The sequence below is a fragment of the Dromiciops gliroides genome, chromosome 2 (assembly GCF_019393635.1).
Source record: "Dromiciops gliroides isolate mDroGli1 chromosome 2, mDroGli1.pri, whole genome shotgun sequence".
Lineage (NCBI taxonomy): Eukaryota > Metazoa > Chordata > Mammalia > Microbiotheria > Microbiotheriidae > Dromiciops > Dromiciops gliroides.
The window spans coordinates 656,911,988-656,934,363 of record NC_057862.1 but is presented as its reverse complement, the minus strand read 5'-3'; the positions used below and the strand labels follow the sequence as shown (position 1 = coordinate 656,934,363).

The 22,376-nt window shown below is 46.4% G+C and overlaps 1 protein-coding gene across 4 annotated transcripts in view; it reads left to right on the top strand.

Moving 5' to 3' along the window:
- The window catches only part of ST3GAL2 (ST3 beta-galactoside alpha-2,3-sialyltransferase 2), a 62,795-nt gene that overhangs the window by 2,827 nt on the left and 37,592 nt on the right, over positions 1-22,376 (top strand). The window contains exons 1-2 of one of the 4 annotated variants that reach the window (XM_043981629.1): positions 6,697-6,811; positions 7,439-7,613. The exons of 2 other annotated variants lie outside the window; for them this stretch is intronic. The gene's annotated coding sequence lies outside the window, so the exon portion shown is untranslated. Of the gene's footprint in view, positions 1-6,696; positions 6,812-7,438; positions 7,614-22,376 lie in introns of those variants that run through there. One more of the 4 variants, XM_043981628.1, reaches the window with a different exon arrangement.

Genomic DNA, 22,376 nt, shown 5'->3' with positions numbered 1-22,376 from the left:
CGCTCTTAGGCCCACCCAAGCAGCCTTAATCTTTCAGAAATTCAATGTTGACACTGAAATCCATTGACAAAATTAGCCTGTAGCTACTTAACAAGAAGACAGTGAATTGAAAGACTGGAGGACTAGAGGAGCAGATGAAATTGCTTTTCTAGAATGGCTTAAAGTTCCTGAAGAAATCCAGGCTTTTAAAATTTATTTTATTTTTTTTTATAGCAAAAGGAGGCTATGGCTTTGTAGAGGTCTGAGGGGGTCAGGTTTGGTCTAATGGCCTCTAATTAAAGGCAGCAGATGTTGACAACCTCAAAGAAAGGGAAGGTTAAGACCAAGTCAGGCCAGGTCCCAAGGGAGCCAAAACATCTGGAACTCGTATAGAATTTAATACTAAAATGGTTCTGTGATGCCATTGATTGAGAAGGGAGCCTCAGGAAAGTTTGAGTGAACCTCCTGGGGTGAATTTTGGTGAGTTGTGTCTAAGCATTTAAAAAATTTTATTATTATTATTATTTTTTGAGGCAATTGGGGTTAAGTGACTTACCCAGGATCACACAGCTAGTGTCAAGTGTCTGAGATCGAATTTGAACTCAGGTCCTCCTGGCTCCAGGGCCAGTGCTCTATCCACTGTGCCCCTGGCTGCCCCTAAACTTTGTTTTTAGAAACTGCTACCTTTTGTTTTTACATCACATTCATTTCTGATTGTTCCCCTCCCACCTCCCTTGCTCCTTGAATGTTCCCAAGTTACAAAGATTAAAAAAGAAGCAAAACTGCTCAGCAAAGCCAACCAAACATTAACTGTCAAGTATCTATCTATCTATCTCTATCTCTATATTTATATTTATATCTAATCTATCTATCGATCATCTATCTTTTTTTTTTCCACATCTATCATTCCCCATTTCTATAGTGAAGGGAAGAAGGTGCCTTTTCTCATTTGGGCCTAACTTGACCCCTAGAAGGATTACATTGTGATTTTATTTCTCAAAACCCTTTGCATTTTTCTCATTTTATTCTTACAACATCCCTGCTGGGTATATAGGGTGAGTGTTCTTATCCCCAGATAGGGAAACTAAAATCCAGTGAAGTGATTGCCCTGTATGGCACAGAAGGACCAGGACCAGAGCCCAGCCCTGACATTCATGTTGGGATTTCTGTATGGCTCACTCTAAAGGTTTCTGGGCAAATGCAGGATGACCCTCTGAGGTAGTTCTCCCCTGGGAGCCAGAAACCAAGTGGGTGCCAGATTTCCTGGGCTGCTGCAATGTTTAGGAGTTTATGGGCCCGTTTTGTGGTGGTTGTCGACTTTCTGGAATTCTAGGGTCACTCCCATTCTAAAGAAGTGAAACATGAGGCTTGAGGAAGAGCAGTGGACAGATGGATATTGGGATCTGAATACTAGTAGGAATAGCGACTGAATATTTGGAATAGGGCCACTAGGATAGAGAGCTGGGCCTGGGGTCAGGAAGACTCATCTTCCTGAGGTCCACCCTGGCCTCAGACACTTACTAGCTGTGTGACCCTGGAGAAGTCATTTCACCCTGTTTGCCCCCGTTTCCTCATCTGTAAAGTGAGGTGGGAAAGGAAATGGCAAAACCACTCCAGTATCTTTGCCAAGAAGACCCCAAATGAGGTCACAGAGAGTTGAACATGAGTGAAAAAACGACCAAACAGGATCAACTAAATTCTATGTGGGATGGTTAAGTGTGAGAGCTAGCAGGGATTATGGCTGGGGAGCTGGCCTGGCAGCCGGAGAGCTTGTTGGGCTCTGATAGTAATAGAAAGCTTTGAAGGCTGCAAAGTGCTCTTTAAAATCGCACTCACAATAACTCTTTTAGTCAATAGTCAATAAATATCAAGTGCCCATTATGTGCCTGGTTACATAGTAGGTAATACTGGAAGTAGTCTTCCATTTAAATAAAGACACCAGGATTTAGAGAGATCAGGTGACTCGGCTGAGGGGTGAGAGACGGGAGTCTAACCTGGGTCATTAATATACCAGACCTGCCTCCCCCTAAAGGCTGTCTGGTACTCCCTTGTCTCTGGACCTACAGGCGCCCTCGGGGCAGCTGCCTGGGGCAGCTTACCTTCACTCCCCTCTTCTGCTTTTTGCTTTTTCATGCTGCTAAATTTTCGTTTTCTGTATACACACAGCAGAGTCTCTCTCTCTCTCTCTCTGTTTCTGTCTCTCTGTCTCTGTGTGTCTCTCTCTCCCTCTGTCTCTCTGTTTCTCTCTCTCTCTCTCTCTCTCTCTCTCTCTCTCTCTCTCTCTCTCTCTCTCTCTCTCACACACACACACACACCCCCCATGCAATAAATTCCTATGACTATCTCCTCTATCTCTGTCTCTGTCTCTTTCTGTCTCTGTCTCTCTGTCTCTGTCTCTCTCTCACACACACACCTATGCAATACATTCTTATGACTATCTCCTCTCTGTCTGTTTCTGTCTCTGCCTCTGTCTCACACACACACACACACACACACACACACACACACACACACACACACACCCTCATGATCCTAATGGCAGCCCCAGGGGCATTTCAGGGCCCTGTTTATGTATTTCTAGACTATTTCGTGATAATAAAAGGTGGTTGGCTCTTGGACAAAACAAGTAAATGACATTGGAGAGGGTGGGAGTTTGCAGCTTGCTGGCTATTTGAGGGAAATCGGGTTTTCATCCAATTTCATTCTATCCACTAATAAGTAATTCCACTATGTTTCTTGTTGCTTATTAATAATCTTATATGCAACTATAAGCATGTGTAATTATCATTTTATCAGTAGGACTTTGACAGTACTAGTACAAACTTCTTTTGCTGGGCACCAGGGAGATAGGCAGGGGCCACCTCAGTTTTCCAACTGGCTTTGGGGCTGAGGAGACATATATCAAGGTGCCTCATGTGCTCCAGATTCTCACGTCTCCTTCTCCTTCTCCTTCTCCTTCTCCTTCTCCTTCTCCTCCTTCTCCTTCTCCTTCTCCTCCTCCTCCTCCTCCTCCTCCTCCTCCTCCTCCTCCTTCTTCTTCTTCTTCTCCTCCTCCTCCTCCTCCTCCTTCTTCTTCTTCTTCTTCTTCTTCTTCTTCTTCTTCTTCTTCTTCTTCTTCTTCTTCTTCTTCTTCTTCTTCTTCTTCTTCTTCTTCTTCTTCTTCTCCTCCTCCTCCTTCTCCTCCTTCTCCTTTTCCTTCTCATTCTCCTCTTCTCCTTCTTCTCCTCCTTCTTCTTCTTCTTCTTCTTCTCCTCCTCCTCCTCCTCCTCTTCCTCCTCCTCCTCCTCCTTCTTCTTCTTCTTCTTCTTCTTCTTCTTCTTCTTCTTCTTCTTCTTCTCCTCCTCCTCCTTCTCCTCCTTCTCCTTTTCCTTCTCATTCTCCTCTTCTCCTTCTTCTCCTCCTTCTTCTTCTTCTTCTTCTTCTTCTCCTCCTCCTCCTCCTCCTCCTCCTCCTCCTCCTCCTTCTTCTTCTTCTTCTTCTTCTTCTTCTTCTTCTTCTTCTTCTTCTTCTTCTTCTTCTTCTTCTTCTTCTTCTTCTTCTTCTTCTCCTCCTCCTCCTTCTCCTCCTTCTCCTTTTCCTTCTCATTCTCCTCTTCTCCTTCTTCTCCTCCTTCTTCTTCTCCTCTTCCTCTTCCTCTTCCTTCTCCTCCTTCTCCTTCTCCTCCTCCTCCTCCTCCTCCTTCTCTTCCTTCTTCTTCAATTGTCTTTTCAGTTTTGTACTCTCCCTTCTCTTTCCTCTTCTCCCCACTCATTCCCAGATCCACTTATGACAAGGTACACCCCAAAAATGGAAACAGAAAGGAATGTGAATTATCTTTTGAGAGATGAGGTCAGAGCCCCCAACCCCCCCAAAAAACCAAAACAAAAACAGGAGGTTATCATCCTGAGGATTGCCTAGGCTCAAAGCCGGGATTTCAGTGGCCAAATGTTGTCTTAGATGGAGGGGACCATAAGAGACTATCTAATACATATTTCTGGCTTCAGAAAGGTACAGTTGCCCTTGTTTTACCCATTGAGGCAACTGAGACTCAGAACATTTGTGTGCATGTTGGGGGGGAAGTAGGACAGAGGGAGATGCATACACACACACAAACACACACACACACACACACACGGGGGCGGGGGAGGGAGGATTTGAAACTGAGTCTCCAACTCATAATACAAAGATTTTTTTCTAGTGCCTCGCCCATGGCACATATGCTTTTAGCAGAAAATCCCCAGCCTTCCTGAGGATAAGCTCTCCATCTCCACTCTGAGAAGTCAGTGTGTCAGGCAACAGTGGGGGTGAGATGGTGGTGCTTTGGAGGGGGAGGGGAATCAATCCTTCCACTGGTATTAGGGGAGAAGGCATGAGAGTGGGGTATTCACCCATGGTTCTAGATAAGGTATCTTCGAAATCAGCTAGTCCACAGGGGTTGGAGGCACTAGGGCATCAAGAATGCAGCCAGAGGGGCAGTTAGGTGGTGCAGTGGATAGAGCACTGGCTCTGGATTCAGGAGGACCTGAGTTCAAATCCGGCTTCAGACATTTGACACTTACTAGCTGTGTGACCCTGGGCAAGTCACTTAACCCCAATTGCCTCACCAAAACAAAAATAATAATAATAATGCAGCCAGAACCAGTAGCTAAGAGCTTCCCACAGGCCTGCCCTATGGCTTTCTCTGGGGGCCAAAAAGTAAATAGCTAATTGATCCTGAGGGACATGGTTTGGTAAGGAAAAATCAACAAGTTATTTATTCTGGGTGGCTACAGGGGGTATTTTTTTGTGGGGGTGGTTAGAGAAACAGGAACGGAAAGTGGATTGTGAGAACTAGGCCTATACTTAGTGTGATTTGGCAGTGTGTGTGTGTGTGTGTGTGTGTGTGTGTGTGTGTGTGTGTGTGTGTGTGATGGAGGGAGGGATTTAACAGGCTGTTGATGGTCTAAGGCTAGGCTCCTAATTTCCTCACTGTCTACTTGCCTCTCTCTGGTTTGTGGCTTGTTCTCTCTCCTAGTTCCACTTCTTCCTTCTGTAGCATCTAGAGTACTTAATACTGGAGGGGGCAGAATTCCCCCCTGTCCTCACCTGTCCCTCTCCTGCTAGGGAAGAGCTGAGTGACCTGTAGTCTGATTGTCGCTCCCATCTGTCCACACACCTCTCAAATTCAGTCAGAGCTGCTCTTTAAAATGGTTGAACAGGGGGAGCTGTGGAAAGACTGAGGAATTCTGCTTGTTTGTGCTAGACACTTCAGTTGGAGAGGAAGAGATGTCAGGAGTCGGCAGGCAAGGCCAGTGGAGGGGCAAGAAACCCTGGCCTCTTATGAGATTCTCCTCCACTACTCCATATTTCCAAATATCTTGAGTTCTGTAATGTCTTACATGGGACTGGGGAAGTGCTAACCCATTCTGCCCACTCCTCCCTTCCAACATCAAAGACCCAGACCACTAGAAAGCTTCAGGTCATTATCATTCCCTGCTGGGAAAAGGGTAGTTCACTTCATAATTGCCTGGTCTCCTATATCCTGTATACTATAATGAGCTAGAGTCAGATTGTGCTGCTGTGGGGTGGGGTGAGGGGGATATGTAGGACATAAAGGGCTTGGGGAGAAATTGAGAAGATATGAGGGCAAAGTATAGGTAATGTCTCTCAATAAAGAAAGGGAGAAAGTAGGTATATGGTCATTACCTTGACGGTATAGTGGAATGTAACTCATGGAGGTAAAGGAAGGTATGGAAAACAAAAGACTAGCACAGTCACCCTTTGTTTGCCCCAACAAAAAAAGATAGGGGGTTCTGGTATGTTTCTCTGGTCATCTGCAGGGTCCACGGAAAACTCAGGAGTTTGGGGCCCAAGTCATCATTGTTTTTTTTTTTTTTAATCATAGAATCTTTCTTTTTTCTTTTTTTTGCAGGGCAATGAGGGTTAAGGGACTTGCCCAAGGTCACACAGCTAGTATGTGTCAAGTGTCTGAGGCCAGATTTGAACTCAGGTCCTCCTGAATCCACGGCCAGTGCTTTATCCACTGTGCCACCTAGCTGCCCCCAATTTAAAAAAAATTTTTTTTGGGGTGGGGCAATGAGGGTTAAGTGATTTGCCCAGGGCCACACAGCTAGTAAGTGTCAAGTGTCTGAGGCCAGATTTGAACTCAGGTCCTCCTGAATCCACGGCCAGTGCTTTATCCACTGTGCCACCTAGCTGCCCCCAATTTAAAAAAAATTTTTTTGGGGGTGGGGCAATGAGGGTTAAGTGATTTGCCCAGGGCCACACAGCTAGTAAGTGTCAAGTGTCTGAGGCCAGATTTGAACTCAGGTCCTCCTGAATCCAGGGCTAGTGCTTTATCCACTGTGTCACCTAGCTGCCCCCCATCATTGGTTAAGAAATTTCTTCCGAGTTAAAAAAAAGTCACAATGGCAGAAAGCTGGAGAGAGTTTGGGTGGCATCTTCTGTTGGCTCTCCGTAGGGAAAGACTTGTAGGGGAAATCAGTTTCTTCATTTCCAACCTTTTGGTACTTTTGGTGAGCTGTCTCTCTGACTCAAGCATCCAATCTTAGCACTTCCTGTTGGACCCAAGCTTGCACAACTTCCAGCTGGGGTAAGAGGTTTGGTGGGTGTGCTTTGTTTGGAGAATCAACTAGGGCTTGAGGCTCCCAGCTGGGAGGCCAAACAGAGAGGGAGGTCCAGAGCCTGGAGCAATCTGAGTGTTTCAAAGGGCATTAGAGAAGGAGCAGCCCATTTGTGAAGTAATGTCCACAAAATGGAGCTCTCCCAGAGGAAATCATGGTGCTTAGGATCCTCGATTTGCAACTAGAAGGGTCCTCAGCAGCCCTTCTGGTCTTACCTTCTCACTTTAGAGGTAAGGAAGTGCCCCTTCTGCAGTGTGGGAGCCCTTATCCTTGCCTGTCTTACCAGAAAATGGTAGCTCCATTAGACTTGTTAGAAAATGGGGGGGGGGGCAGGGGAGATGTGAATGTGATCTCTCAGTCCTCACTAAGAAGGAAGATATCACAATCAAGCCTTATTTACTCTACCTGCCAGGTCTCAGTTTCTCCATCCTGCCTTTGCTGCCCTTGGGAAACAAGTGGTGTCTTCAGAATGCTCCCAGCGTTCCCCAGAGACTTTTAGGTGTAGCAGTATAGGCTTTGACTGGTGCCCTTAAGTGGCTGCCCAGCTTGCAAGCTAAAAAATGAAATCCCACCCCAAATAAGAGCTGGGGGAAGGGGGCCCACATGAGCAGAGAGATTCAGGGCAAGGGAACAGAGAACCGAGCTACTGTTGGCAGATCTTGACCTGTCCCCCTCTGCCCATTCCTTTTTTGTTGATATTTATCAAATATCCTTGGCTAAGGAAAGCAGGGCAACTGGAGACTAGGATTGTTTTCCTTAGAATGAAGGTGACGCACCTTGTTGTATGTATATATTGTTGGTATCAACAATCATTGGAATGATTTTTTTTTTCCACCGGGCCTGACTTGCTTCCTTAGCACCTGCTTTCAGCAAGCCCTGGATCCTGCACTACCTGCCTCCTAGAACTCTCCTTCTGCTGCCCATGGAATGAACCAACCATGTCCTGAATTGCCTCAGCTAATTCCGCCTTGTTCTGCCTGGAGTCTGGAAGCATCTTGCTAGAGGGGAAAGATGATTGAGTATTACTTAGCGGTGACCACCTGCTCTTAACCTCTGGGCTTCGAGCTCTTCATTTAAAAATGGGGATGGGGGCAGCTAGGTGGCGCAGTGGATAGAGCACCAGCCCTGGATTCAGGAGTACCTGAGTTCAAATCTAGCCTCAGATAATTGACACTGACTAGCTGTGTGACCCTGGGCAAGTCACTTAACTCCAATTGCCTCACCAAAAAAAAAAAAGTTTAAAAATGGGGATGATCAGGGAGTTAGATAGCGCAGAAGATAAAGCACAGGCCCTGGATTCAAGAGGACCTGAGTTCAAATCTGGCCTCAGACACGTGACACTTACTAGCTGTATGACCTTGGGCAAGTCACTTAACCCTCATTTCTCTACAAAAAGAAAAAGAAAAAGAAAATGGGAATGGCCAAACCCATAGCACCAACCTTGCAGTGCTGTAATGGGTCTTCAATCAGATAGTGTTTGCAAACATTCTGTATGAATGTCCCCTAGCTTCCTTCAGAACTCAGCTCAGGAAATTAACCTCTCCTTAGAATCCTTCCCCATCCCTCTGGCTTCTTGCTAGTTTGCCCTCTCATTCCCCCCTGCCCCAGTTTGCCTCCTATTTATTTTGTACCCACTCACATGTGCCCGAATTGTGTGTCTACATATAGAATGTAAGCTCCCTGAGGACAAAGACTGTTTGATTTCTATTTTTGTATCCCAACATCTAGCACATCAGAGGTGCTTACTAGATGCTTCTTGATGGATCGGGTAGGCGGTGGAAAGAAAAAGAAAGAAAAATCTGGCCTCCAATAATTCATAATCCTTCCCTTTTTGAGAATTACAAGATAAGTGTTATAGAGGTTTGCCAGAATGAGAGAGAGAGAGAGAGAGAGACTTAAGATGAGGGGTTCTTAACCTTTTCTGGGTCATGGTCCCCTTTAGTCACAATCTATGAAGCCTACTCAGAATTGTGCTTTTTTTCATCTCATATCTCTTTTTTTTTCTTCTAGAATTGTGCTTTTAAATGCATGAAATGAGCTATGTAGGATAACAAAGGGAGCCAAATATATTAAAATACAGTTATTAAAATTGTTTTTAAAAAATAAGTTCATGGGCCCCAGGTTAAGAATTCTGGTCCTAGCATGTTTAGAGAAAACTTCACGGAGTAGAATATTTTTGAGAATGAGGAAAAGGGAAGATTTGCTTTGGGGTGGGGTGGGAAACAAAGGCAGGCAGGTGACACAGTGTCTAGAGTGCCAGTTCTGGAGTCAGGAGAACCTGAATTCAAATCCGGTGTCAGATACTTACTAGCTATGGGATCCCAGGCAAATCATTTCACCTCATTTGCCTCAGTTTTCTCATCTGTAAAATGATCTGGAGAAGAAAATAGCATACCACCCCAGTACTTCTGCCAAAGAGTCAGACATGACTGAAATGACTCAACAACAGGGGTGGGCAGACCCATGGAAAGGTGGACAGCTGTGGAAAGGAAGAAGGCTGCCCGAGAGTTCCAAAGGCCTTATCCGGGAGGGGGAGATAAGGCAGACAGGCTCTGGAGACGTGCCCCCTGAGGTCTCTGGAGGAAGGCATCTGTGCTTCCTGCCCTGTCTCCTGCTGGGCTGTTGGCTGGAGCTGTGTTTGCAGGAAATGTGCATGGAGGGCTGGTTTAATGCTTGTCTTTGTTCTCTGCTGTCTGTGAGGATGCCAAGGGTCAGCCTGATAAGAGGGAAGAGATAAATTCCTTGAGTTTTATGCTCCAAACAGCTGTTTTCTCTCCCAGGGAATCACAGATACCGACATTCTGTTAGAAAGCACTACTCACCTTCCCTTCCCAAACTCAGTTTTCCTTGTGAAACATACAGAAGTTCTTTCCTGAGAAGTGCCTACCACCAACCTTCCTTTTTTTTGTGGCCAAGGCATCCTGGGAAGAGGTCTGTGCCCAGGAAGGGTTCTAGCATAACAAAAGTAGGCTGGTACCCAGCCTGACTTGGGGATTTGCGCCAGCTCTAGATGGAGGTGGGTGTACTAGATTCCTCAGTCTTGAACCCTCATTGGTCAGCTTCTCCAACTCCCCTCTGCTAAAGATAGTCTGGCCCTGAGCCATCTTATCCCAGTGGCCACTGAGAAAGGAAACAGACAAGCCTCCTGCCTACCTCTATGCCACCCTATTACCCTCTATTACTGTTTCTCTTCAAGTAATAAAAAGCACCAGGCTTGGTGGGCCTCCCTAGCAAGAAGACCACCATGGCGGCTTCTCAGAACTGGTGGTCCAGTTGGCATTTCCACTTGAGAGAAAAGGATGAGTGCATATAGCTGGATTGAACTGTTTTCCCATCTATGAGTATGTATATATATATGTGTGTGTGTGTGTGTGTGTGTGTGTGTGTATGTGTATGTGTATGTGTGTATATATGTGTATGTGTCTATGCATGCACACATATATATGAGTATGTATATGAGTATACACACACACACACACACACACACACAGATATGGGTATAAACTTAGCCCTAAGGCTCACCAAAAGCACCATGGCATAGGATTCAGGTCAGGAGATTTAGGGGAACTTCCGAGCTTTCTATGAAGATTGACTTGCTATAAAGGCCATTCTCTCTCTGCTACCACCTCACTTCCAAAGTAGGGGAAAGTGTCAGCTTTCCTGGCCTCTTTATCACTCATCTGCATAGCCATTCCCAATAGATATTTCCAAAATGTCACCAATACTCCATCGATTCCCTGTTTGGGAATATGGGGTGACTGTTTTCTTGCCAATGAAGTCTAACCTTCCCTACTTGGATCTCACAATCCAGGCTATTTTTTCTACCACCACCGTATCTCCCAAGGTCTAACAGTGTTAAGCACTTGGGAGGTGCTTGGCCAATGCACGCCTGGTTGTTTCCTAGGATAAACTGGTTAGGCCTTCAATGTACTTTAGGATTCTTGGAGAGAGGTCCCACAGGAACAAGGTGGTAGTGGTGATGATGGAATTGATCAAACCTAGCATTCATTTAACACTTGAAAGTTTAAAAATCTCTTTACATATGTTATCTCACTTGATCCTCTGAACACCCCATTAGAGGTTTTTTTTTTTTGGTTGTTCAGTCATTTCTGTCATGTCTGACTCGTGACCCTATTTGGGGTTTTCTTGGCAGAGTTACTGCAGTGGTTTGACATTTCCTTACCCAGATCGTTTTATAGATGAGGAGACTGAGGCAAAGAAGGTTAAGTGGCTTGCCCAGGGTCACACAGCCAGTGCTTCTCTAAGGCATGGTTTGAATTCAGGTCTTCCTCATCCCAAGTCCAATGCTGTATTCGCTCTGCCCCCTAGCCAGGGGTTACCATGTTCATAGTCAGCATTGTAGTTGCAGAAGGCTTGAGGCATAGTATGGACAGTCACATCTGGACCTTCAGCCTCTTCTCCTTGGGGGATGAGATGTTAAGCTATGAGGACTTCATGATCCCAGAGTGTCCTAGGGCTGGCTTTCCTCTGACTTGAGTTCTGCCAAAGCAGCAGCATGCTACCCTGGAAGTGGTGCTGGGGCAGAGAGCTCCCATGGGGCTTTGGCAGTCAGGGACTCTCAGAGGAGCTAGGAGTATAGGAGGAGGTGACTGAGTTGGAGGCTCATTCCCATCTCACTCCTCCAATCCCCCCTGCTTAGCTCTTGAAGGAGGCCCAGAGCCTCTAGGGGTCTTGACCATTGTCATAGAGGGAATTGTTGGCAGGGTTTCCAGATGCCAGGTAGTGCCAACTTATGAGGTATTTCCTCCCCCCCCCCCCGTTCTGAAGACCGGGAGTGAATTCTCATGCCCGTCCATAAGCCATGGGGTTACAATCAATAGGAAGCTTCCTCCTAACACCCATTGGCCCTACCTGTCTTCCAGGTGAGGATAGAAAATAGCATGTGTGTAGTCCTGGGTGAGAAGACATAGGATGTGCGCGTTTCTCTCCCTTTGTTCCACCAGCCTCTAAGATGACTTCCTCTTGTTAAACTTGTCATTCTTTTGCAGAAAAAAAAATCCATTTTGTGTGTTTTTTTAAATCAGCAGACATTTACTTGCTCCTCTTCCCACCTACCCCCACTTAAAAAAACAAAACCCAAGAATCCTTGTAACAAATAGACATAGTTAAGAAAAAGAAAATCCTTCATTGGCCATGTCCAAAAATGTGTATCTTGATGTGCATCTCTATGGCAGGTTTCATCATGCTCTGGGATCATAAATAAGCCCATTCATTTTTCCAAATGGAACCTGTTTCCAGCCTTGTCCCTAACATTAGCAGGTTATCTGCCCAAATTTCTGGTGAAGGCAGATGTTCTTACAGATAGGGACACTGAGGTTTGAAAGGCAGTAGCTAACTGGGTCACTTTAAATCAGGAACAAGAAGACAGCTCTGAGGGTGCTCTCTCTTTGGAGGGCTGTGGCTCATGTCTTCACTTTCCCTGAAGGAGAAATGACCCTCCTCAAGGTCCCTTGATGACCTGTGATGTTAGTTAAGGCACTTTTTTCTTTTTTTTTTAGTGAGGCAATTGGGGTTAAGTGACTTGCCCAGGGTCACACAGCTAGTAAGTGTTAAGTGTCTGAGGTCGGATTTGAACTCAGGTCCTCCTGACTCCAGGGCCGGTGCTCTATCCACTGCGCCATCTAGCTGCCCAGTTAAGGCACTTTTTGAAGGCCAGATGAGATACTGAGCAGCAGAAATGTGAAGAAGGATCCGGAGAGTTCACATCCTCCCTCCTACTGGGTCATTAGCATGGCGGAGCAGTCCCTGGAGGTTGGTAATGACTCTCCTGAAACACTGTGGAAACTCTAGATGCGTCATTGCCTCTCCCATTGAGCCAGCTCTCCTTAGGCCCCTGTGAGTTAAGGCAGGCTCACTCACTAGGCAGTGAAGAGCACCAGCGGCTGGTGGGAATTCTTGAACTGCAGCCCTGGGAACCGTTGCTGGTTGAGCGAGCTGGGGTTGCACCAGTCAGTCACAAAAGCTGAATGGGCCAAGGCATGGCCAGCCTGGGGGCTGGAGTGTGAGGCCTGTATTACCCTCTTTGGGCTTGGGTTTATGGGACAAGGAGAGAAGGGAGTGAGGGGTTGGCAGAAAGAGTCACAGCTTGAGTCCTAGGTTATTAATAGTCATTAGTTATTAGTACAAAATTAATTACCACTAGCGTTTCTGTAGTGCTTTATGGTCTACAAAGTTCTTTACATATTTTTTCTCATTTGTTCCTCACAACAATCCTGGAGAGTAGGTGCTCTTATTCCCACTTTACAGATGAGGAAGCTGAGTCTTGAGAAGGCCAGGGTCACACAGCTAGTAAGTCTCTGAGGTAGGGTTTGAACTCAGGTCTTCCTGACTCCAATCCAATGTTCTACCACTATGCCAGGTTCATAGCATTTAGAGCTGGGGGGGCAGACCTTAGAGATCATGTGGTCTCAGGCTTCTTTCCTCCCTCCCTCTCTTCCTCCCTTCCTTCCTCCTTCCCTCCCTTCCTCCCTTCCTCCCTTCCTCCCTCCCTCCCTCTCTTCCTTCCTTCCTTCTTTATCCAGTGTCCTTTCAACCATACCACTCACTCTGTTTCCTGAGCTTGGGTTCTAGCTCTGATACTTAACTAGCTGTTTAACTGTCACTTTTCCACTCTGTGCCTTAGTATCTATAAAACGGAGATAATATTATTCATACTTCCTACCCCCACAAGGTTGTTGTAAACACAGCCCTTCGTGAACCCTAATCTGTTTTGAATGTGAAGGATTATGATTTCTTGGGGAACATTGAATGGGCATTGGGGTGAGGTCCAGGGAAGTCTGTCTCATTGTGTAATCTGTCCTGTAATCTAAAGGATGTTCTGAAGAGCCCCTTGCCCTAATATCCTTCCCCTCAGGCACCGCACTTTTAGAAATTCTCTCCTTTGAGTTAAGCATCACCCACTGCAGGCATCCTCAGGTTCTGAAATGCAGATGACCTTTCATCTCATCATTCTGAGAAAACACTCCCTCCTCCTTGTTCTCACAAGTCTGCATTGTCTTCAACGCCTGTCTCCTTCTTCATGAGAAGGGTTACATCCATGCCAACGATAAGTTTGTGTTTTTTCTACATTCAGACCTTTGGGGGGATACTCAGGGGCGGATTCCAGAAGCCTTTGGACTCTTCAAGATTTGCTTACCCCATTGCCTCATTTATCCTAACTCATATGCACACCTGCTTGTGGCCACCAGTCCTTAGTGAAGGGGGGAGTGGTGGTCAGCAGGTACCCACGGGATTCCTCAGGAAGTCCCAGTGTGGGCAGTCCTTACAGAACATAGCCAGGAAGAGCAAGAGGCTGTTATTGTAGACCTGAGGTGGGCTTTCAGCCAAGGATGGTTGGTACAAACCTTGAAGGGCAAACGGGGCCTCCTTACTTGGATGGATATTCCTATTGTTCCTCAGGCAAGTTCGAGTTTAAACATTTCTTTAACACATTTCAGTGACTTCCCCCATTCCTATACACATCCAGACACCACTTGGCCATTTGGTGTTGCCTGTCTGCTTGTTCCCAGGCTCCAGTAATTTAAACCCTTCCAACTGGATGCATTAGTTATGTTCAATCACACTCGTCTTATTCGTTTCTATTCCATAATAACAGTCTGAGGCACAAGAGGAATCACCTTTTAACTGAATGCTACAATCATTGTCACAGTCACTTTACAATTATAGCTGATTCATAGCATATCTCACTCATTGCCTGGTACACATTAAGTCTTTAACACCTTAGTATGAAACAGTTTATCTGATGGTTTCTTCTTATGACAGGCACCAGCAGAGAGTCCCGAGCCAGAAACTCGAGGGAGGGGAAGGAAATCTGAAAGGGAGAATGTGGACACCCTAAAGACAAATTTTATTGGCTTCCCAGTTGGGAGAAGCATCGCCCTTATGGGCTTTGGTTTCTTGGCTTCTCTCTACTAAGCCTTAATGTGCCAGGTGTATGGGGAGGACCTATTGAACCTCTGGGTTGCCTGGACTGCTCCTGGTTCTGCCTCCTGGGGAAGTCTGGCTGGGTGAGAAATCCTGCCCTGCAGGCAGGAACAGGAGAATTGTTAGGATCATAGAGCCCTATGGAAATAATTGGAAATCTAAGCCACCCTGGTTAAACCTCTCCTGGGTTTCTGCTTTGTAAGAACCTCACTTTGGGCAGCTAGGTGGCACAGTGGATAGAGTTCCAGGCCTGGGATGAGGAAGACTCATCTTCCTGAGTTCAAATCCCACCTCAGACACTTCTTAGCTGTGTGACCCTGGACAAGTCACTTAATACTGTTTGCCTCAGTTTCCTCATCTGTAAAATGAGCTAGAGAAGGAAATGGCCTCAGACATAACAGATATTTGCTCTGCAGACAGGGCATGTTCCGTGTTTTCTTAGTCACCTACACTGAGCCAGAACCTAAGCGACCTTCTATGGTGATACTATCTTAGAATTTGCCTGGCTTGGGAAGCCTTCTGCTTACATTGTGGCTCTGTCTAGAGTAGGGGTCTTACCGTGGGGTCCACAGACTTCCCAAGTAGTCCACAGATAGATTTCCAAGGAGTTTTTGAACTTGGATGGGCACCCCCCCAAAAAAAATATGTTCTTATTTTCACTGAAAAATTCCAACTGAAATGTGGTGTTTCCTCTTGTTAAAAATGCATTTCTGAAAAGGGGTTCACAGGCTTCACCATTGCTGCCAGAGGGCAAGAGGTGCCGAGGTTAAGATCCCCTGCTTTCGTGAGAGGTAGAAGAGAGTTAGAAGAGAGTTCTAATGCTCCCTTCCACCTGACTGGCCCATTGACTTTGCTCGACACCCGGGCTCCCACTGGATTTCCTGTTCCCACTTCTGAATTTCTTTCTCTGGGTCTAATTGGAGGAAGCAGCCACAGAATTTCAGCTGGGCCTCTGTGGCCATTGGGTCCAGTCCATTCCCAAAAGGCATAAGGAATCCCTACTATAACCCACCAAACGACTGGTCATCCAGCCCCTCCTTGGAAGCTTCCAGTGAGGGCAAGGGACCCTGCCACCCCTGAGACCCCCAATCCACTCTCTTTGTTAGAAAAGGTTTCCTGGCATCCAGCCAAAATGCACCTCTCTACAACTTCCATCCATTGTGCCTGGCTCTTGGGGGGCAAACTGAACACAAAGAATCCCTCTTCCACATACCAGCCCTTCCATAGCTTGGCTTGAGCCATCGTGCCCCACCCCAGGGTCCTAGCAGTCTCCTGACACCTCTAGATTCAAACACAAGCTCTGCAACATAGCTCAGTGTACCTTTTCAGCCTTTTTAAAAAATTCTCCTTTATGCAGCCAGCCTGGCCTTTCTGGTGCTTTCCATCCCCCATCTCCACACCTTTGTACTGGTTGGTCCCCCAACCAAGGAGGGTATGCCCTCCTCCTCTTTGCTTCTGAGAATCTCTAGTTTCTTTTCTTTTCTTTTTTTTTTTTGTGGGGCAATGGGGGTTAAGTAACTTGCCCAGGGTCATACAGCTAGTAAGTGTCTGAGGCCACATTTTTGGTTTTTGTTTCTTTTTTCAGGTCAATGGGGGTTAAATGACTTGCCTGGGGTCATACAGCTAGTAAGTGTCCAGTGTCTGAGAACTCAGGCCCTCCTAAATCCAGGGCTGGTGCTTTATCCACTGCACCACCTAGCTGCCCCTGAGGCTGGATTTGAACTCATGTCCTCCTGAATCCAGGGCCGGTGCTTTATCCACTGCACCACCTAGCTGCTTCCCCGCCCCCACCCCCCCCCACCCCTTCTTTGAAAACTGAGCTTGTACACCGAGTCCTAAGTTCAGTCTCTATCGATCTCCCTGGATGCTGGCGTCTCCCCTCCAAAATTACCATGGGCCTCTTCTGGTTATATTTTATAGAATCCTTGTTGCCTCCCTTGATACAAAGTTAACTCCACCCCAGCAGGGCCCTCACATTTCTGTCTCTGCATCCTTAGCCCCTAATAGGTGTCAGGCCCACTGGAGCTGTTTAATAAGTGTTTATTCACTGATTGAGTCCAGGCCTGGAGCTGGGCTTCTTCCACCCGTGTGGCTCCTGCCCAGCTCATCTGTCCCCTGCCCCTTGCCTCTAGCTGGGAGGAGGCCACTGTGAACCCTGGGCCCCAGGCAGTGGTGTATAAAGTCTGGGTTGTCTGAGTCCGGGACTATTTGTTTCTGCATAGCCTGACTTTCCTCCCCTCTGTTCCTGACTCCTATAACCTTTAGGGAATGAAAACGTCTGGCTTGGTCTTTTGGAGCCAAGAATTTTCACATTTCAGAAAGGGGAGCCAGATTTCAGAAAACACATGGAAAGCCTTCAGGAAATACAGCCTCCCTGAAGGCAATGTGACCTTACGGCCCATGCAGCTGACTGTGCCGGAAGAAAACCAAAGCTCAATCTTGGCTGTGCCCTGGCCTTTGGAGTAAATAACTGTGTTGTGGACTCTAAGGTTTTTTGTTTGTTTGTTTTTTGGGGGTTGGGGGTGGGGGGACAAAGAAATAGTATCCAGGTGTGGAAAAGATCTAGAAACTCTTCTCTTATGTTGAAATTCAGTGTTTTCACAATTAGGCAAAAGGAAGGGACATTTGGGAAGATGCTGCCAAGCCCTGCCCTCTACTTCCCCATTACTGAGAATAAGGTGGGACTTTTCTGAATTTGGGTCAGAATTTTTCTTGAGCTTTGCCCTTTTCTCTTCCCCTTCCCCACTCAGTTCTTCTTTCCTCCCATGCCCACCTCTCCTCTGCCCCCCATGCCTTTCTGTGCTCTTTGTTGGCAAATGTGGCAGCTGGTATCTTTCCCTTGAGTTGTCTTCCAGACAAGGCCAATGGCTTGGCCCTCTCTGACTTTAGAAAGCTGCTCTTCTACCTAGCAAGTGCCAGTTCTTCTTAAACATTGGGACACTAGGTCTGAGCCAAATACCCTGGCTGCCATCTTCCCTCTACTCAGCTGAGAAGGGGGGACCATCCCTACCCACCCTGGCTCAGCCGGAGTCCCTCTGGCACTCTTTTCCAAGGAGATATTTCCAATTGCCCTCTATTTTTTATTCATTTGGATTTGCTTTACTGTGTCTTGATTTCTCATAAAGTCACTAGCTTCCATTTGTTTAATCCTAATTCTTAGGCAATGATTTTCATCAGAGAGTTTTTGTATCTCCTTTTCCATTTGGCTTTTCAAGCTGTTGACTTTTTTATCATGACTCTCCTGTATCTCTCTCATTTCTCTTTCCATTTTTTCCTCTGCCTCTCTAAATCTTCCTTCTATCTCTCCTACTTTCTCTTCAAAGTCCCTTTTGAGCACTTCCATGGCCTGAGACCAATTCATATTTTTCTTGGAAGCTTTGGATGTAGGGACCCTGAGGTTGTTGTCCTCTTCTGAGGTGCACCTCAATCTTCCTTGTTGCTAAAGAAACTTTCTATAGTTCTCAACTTTCTTTGTTTGCTCATCTTGATGTCTTTTTTTTTTTTTGGGCGGGGCAATGAGGGTTAAGTGACTTGCCCAGGGTCACACAGCTAGTAAGTGTCAAGTGTCCAAGGCCAGATTTGAACTCAGGTCCTCCTGAATCCAGAGCCAGTGCTTTATCCACTGCGCCACCTAGCTTCCCCCCATCTTGCTGTATTTTACTTGACTTTTAACTCCCTCTTACAGTGGGGCCTTACTTCCAAACTACACTGTCCCAAGCTTCAGAGGGTCCCAGGTATTTTGGTTTGAGGGAAGGTTCTCTTGTCTGGCCTGTTCTTTGGTCCAAAGACAAACTTGCTAATTAACTAGCCAGCAAAACTTTGTGTGCTGTGTTTCTTAGTTCTGACGAGCCTGTGCCCCTCCCCAACCTGGGCCTCCTGCCACTCAAGATTTCTTCCTGGTTCCCTGGAAGCCTGGGGTGGGATAGCCGAATTCCTCCTTAGGTCCCACAGATACCCCTGTATCTCCCCCCAACAACCCCAGCCAGCTGTTCAGCCCTCTCACCCAATTAAAAGCTTAGTTCCAGAAGATGCGGGTACTATAGCTAATTCAGAGACTCAGGGGTAAGTTTTTCTGGCTCAGCCTGCCTGGGGACTGTATTGGCACAATCACAGCATTGGACTCTTCTTGCAGCCCAGCATGGCCCCCTCTAAGCTGTCTTTGGCTGGAAAATAATCTCAGCCCATCTTTTTGTGGGTTTTGCTGCTCCAGGGGTTGTTTTATTGCTGTTTTGGGGGTATTTGTGTCAAGACCTCTGTGTGTTTAATGTCTTTCCTCTGCCATCTTGGCTTTGCCCCTATTTTCCTCCCTGGCACTCTTGATAGCCAAAGTTGGGTGGGAAGAAATGTCCCTCTTCTCAAAGGGGCCTGGCCTTTTGGGGACCACCTTGGCGGACCTCTCTGATCATTCCTGCCTTCTTTTGACAATGTGATCCCAAGTCAGAATAATCATTTTGCCCCATCCTCTTGCAGACTGGATAAGTGGCTGTCTGCTTTTTATCCTTGGCTTTCCTCTCCATATTTTTGCTGGGTTCTCTGAAACCTGCCAGAGAGCTTTCCCAAGTCTTTACAGAAGGAGACAGCTGTGACTTTCCCATTCTACAAACAGGAGGAAGAGAACTTGGCATACCTAGGAACGGTGGGTAGGTGGGGATATAGAGTTGCCAAGGGAAGGTGAGAAGCCAAACTGGAAACTGAGCCCAGAAGGACTGAGTTCTCTTCTTTTAAAACTTCCGGGCTTTTCTGTGTCTTCCCTGCCCCTAGTATGTTTTCTTTAAAAAGAATATATTATCTTTAGTTCTTAAATCACCCTCATTTCCAGATATATTCCTCCTCCTTCTCCTATCACCCAGTGAACTATTCTTTGTAACAAAGAACTTTTTTTTAAAAAAGGCATTTAGGAAAATCAACCAAGGCATTAGCAGGGTACCTGATGGGCAATAGATACAAGATCCCACACTCATCACCCATCACCCCTTACCCTGTCCAAGAAGGGAGGCATTTTCTCAGCTCTTCCTAGAGCAGGGTTTGGTCACTCTAATAGCACTGGACTCTAATTCGTTATGATTTGTTTTGTTTTTCTTCTCATTTACAGTTTTAAAATAACTATCTCTATTGTGTTCTTGGTTCTGCTGACGTTACTCTTCATCATCAGTTCACATAAGTCTTCTGGAGCTTTTGGATTCTTCTTCCTAGTCTAGTTGTCCTTTGTGAGTGGCTTGGCCCTCAGCTGTTACATTGCTGCCCTGGGGTTTATTTAGCCATTTCCCAATTAATGGCTTTCTACTTTGGGTTGAACTCTGTGCCACACAAAAAAGTACTGCTGTGAATATTGTGGTGAAGACATAGCTCCTGTTTCTGGCTTTTCTGTGGCTGGGAGCCACCAGTAGACACCCTGCTCATCAGACAGACTCTTTGGCACCTCAAACCCCACTGTGCATCCACTTTACAGACGGGGTAGTCTAGGTGCAAGAAGTGACTCTTCACAAAGTTTCCAGGACAAAGCGGAGACATTGCTCTTTTTTGGAGGGTGGGGCCAGTGAGGGTTAAGTGATAATTTTAAAAAAAACCTGCCATAAAAAGTCCCACTGTCTTACCCTTTTCTACCTGCCCCCACCCCCATCCTGCTCAGTCACCGCTCTACCAGAGGCCCAGATTAGTGATTGGTCTGTCTTGATCTCTCCTGGTATAGTGGTTAATTAATACCCAATTACTGGAACACCCTGGATTCTTGGTGTACCCTGCAGAGGGATGCACGCAGTTCTCTTACTCTGCCCAAATCCCAGTAGGTTTCAGAAGCAGGAAAGACATGCAGGATGCAGCTTGTGATCAGCTTGATAATTCAGTTTGGCATTCAGGCTTCTAGCTCACTTAGAACAACACTAGGTGACTTCTGTTTTGTTGTGGTTTGGGAGTTAAAAGAAAATAACACACTCTGATTAAAGAACAACCACTGCTCTGTGGCTTCCTGCTTGACCTAGGTAGCTGTGGCAGGTCTCTTATCAGGGTAGGAACCAACTGGATATTTGTCCAGGGGATGTCTTTGGAGCTTAAAAGAAATGTCTGGGGGCAGCTAGGTGGCACAGTAGATAGAGTACCAGCCCTGGAATCAGGAGGACCTGAGTTCAAATCTGGCCTCAGACACTTGACACTTACTAGCTGTGTGACCCTGGGCAAGTCACTTAACTCCAATTGCCTCACCAATATATCTATCTATCTTTATTTACTTCATTAAATAAAATAAAGTTTTTTAAAAGTATGCTTCAATCTGTACACAGAGTTCATCAGCTCTCTTTCTCTGGAAGGAGATAGCATTTTTATCATGGGTCATTTGGAATTATCTTGGGTCATTCCCTTGATCAGAATAGTTAGATCTTTAACAACTGACCTTCCTTACAATGTTGCCATGTAAAAGGTACCCTTAGTTCCGCTTATTAGTTCATGTAAATCTTTCCAGATTTTTCTGAAACCACCCTGCTTGTCGTTTCTTATAGCGCAATAGTATTCCATCACAATCCTATATCTGTGTGGCAGAAGTCTTAGGCATTCTGTCTGGCCCAGCTGAAAGTATTTTATATCTGAGGTCAAAACCCTGAGAGTTTGGGTTTGGAGACTAGAGCGCTGAGTCTTCTCCCTGGCATCTCCTCTCCAGGTATCCTTGAGCTCAGTATAGCCCCATGCATCTCTGCTGGACATCAGCACTTACAGGGCCCTTGGTGATTTGGTCAGAGTGCCTGGGGTGAGAAGCTAATAGGCAGAGGCGGTTCAAATACTGAGCAGGGCTAGAGGGAGGGGAAGATTGATGACTGGGCTCTGTCCAACCCTGAAGACTGAACCAAAATCATACATCCCTTCCCCCTCTGATTATCTGCACCAAGTGGCCATGCTAAAAAATGCTGAATATGTTTCACTTCAGGGGCTGAGACAGGCAAGGTGTACGTGCCCAGGGCCTGTCTACCCCCTGTAGAGTTGGGACACTGTATTCCCCTGGGAAACTAGGAGGCCGAGCTGATGGAAAGAGGCCTCAGGAGAATTCCTGACTAGGAGACTTCTACGGAGCTGAAATTTCCTACCATGATATCTCATTGTTATTTTGGCTCTGAAAGCTCTTGAAAGACTAGATTGGGCAGATAGCTGACCCTGTGTCATTGAGGCCTACTCACTCTGGGTGTCCTAGGGATAGACCTGGAATCCCTCCTCTCAGCAGAGATCTCATCTGCTGCTCCTGACTGACCTTTCACTCCCCACTTGAGGCGGTCACATTCCATCCTTGACCTTTGGTGACAAGGTTAGGGATTGGATGCTGCTGCTCCCAGTCCTGAAGCCATTTTAGTGCTTATGACTTGGGCTGTGGCCTTGGCTTGGGAGGCTGAGTCACTGATGTCTTTGTCTCTGGTACTGTGGGCTTCCCAGACCACCCAGCTGAGGTGCGGGGTGGGGGGAATGCACGCTTTTACTTTCCACTGCTTTTTTTTTTCCTTAGTCCCTGGCCAGGACTTGTAGTGGGCATGGGTCTGAGCAGTCAGAAGTGGTCAGTCTCTCATACTGAACAGCCGACATCAGCTGCCACTGGGGTCCAGAATTGCTGGCCTCTTGTCAGGGCCTAAAGAAAGCAATAGGAAGGGGCAGCTAGGTGGCGCAGTGGATAGAGCACCGGCCTTGGATTCAGGAGGACCTGAGTTCAAATCCAGCCTCACACTTGACACTTACTAGCTGTGTGGCCCTGGGAAAGTCACTTAACCCCAATTGCCTCACTAAAAAAAAAAGAAAAGAAAAGAAAAGAAAGCAACAGGAAAAGTCATGGTATCATAAATGGAGAGTTGGAAGGAACCTTAGAGGTCATCTAGTCCAACT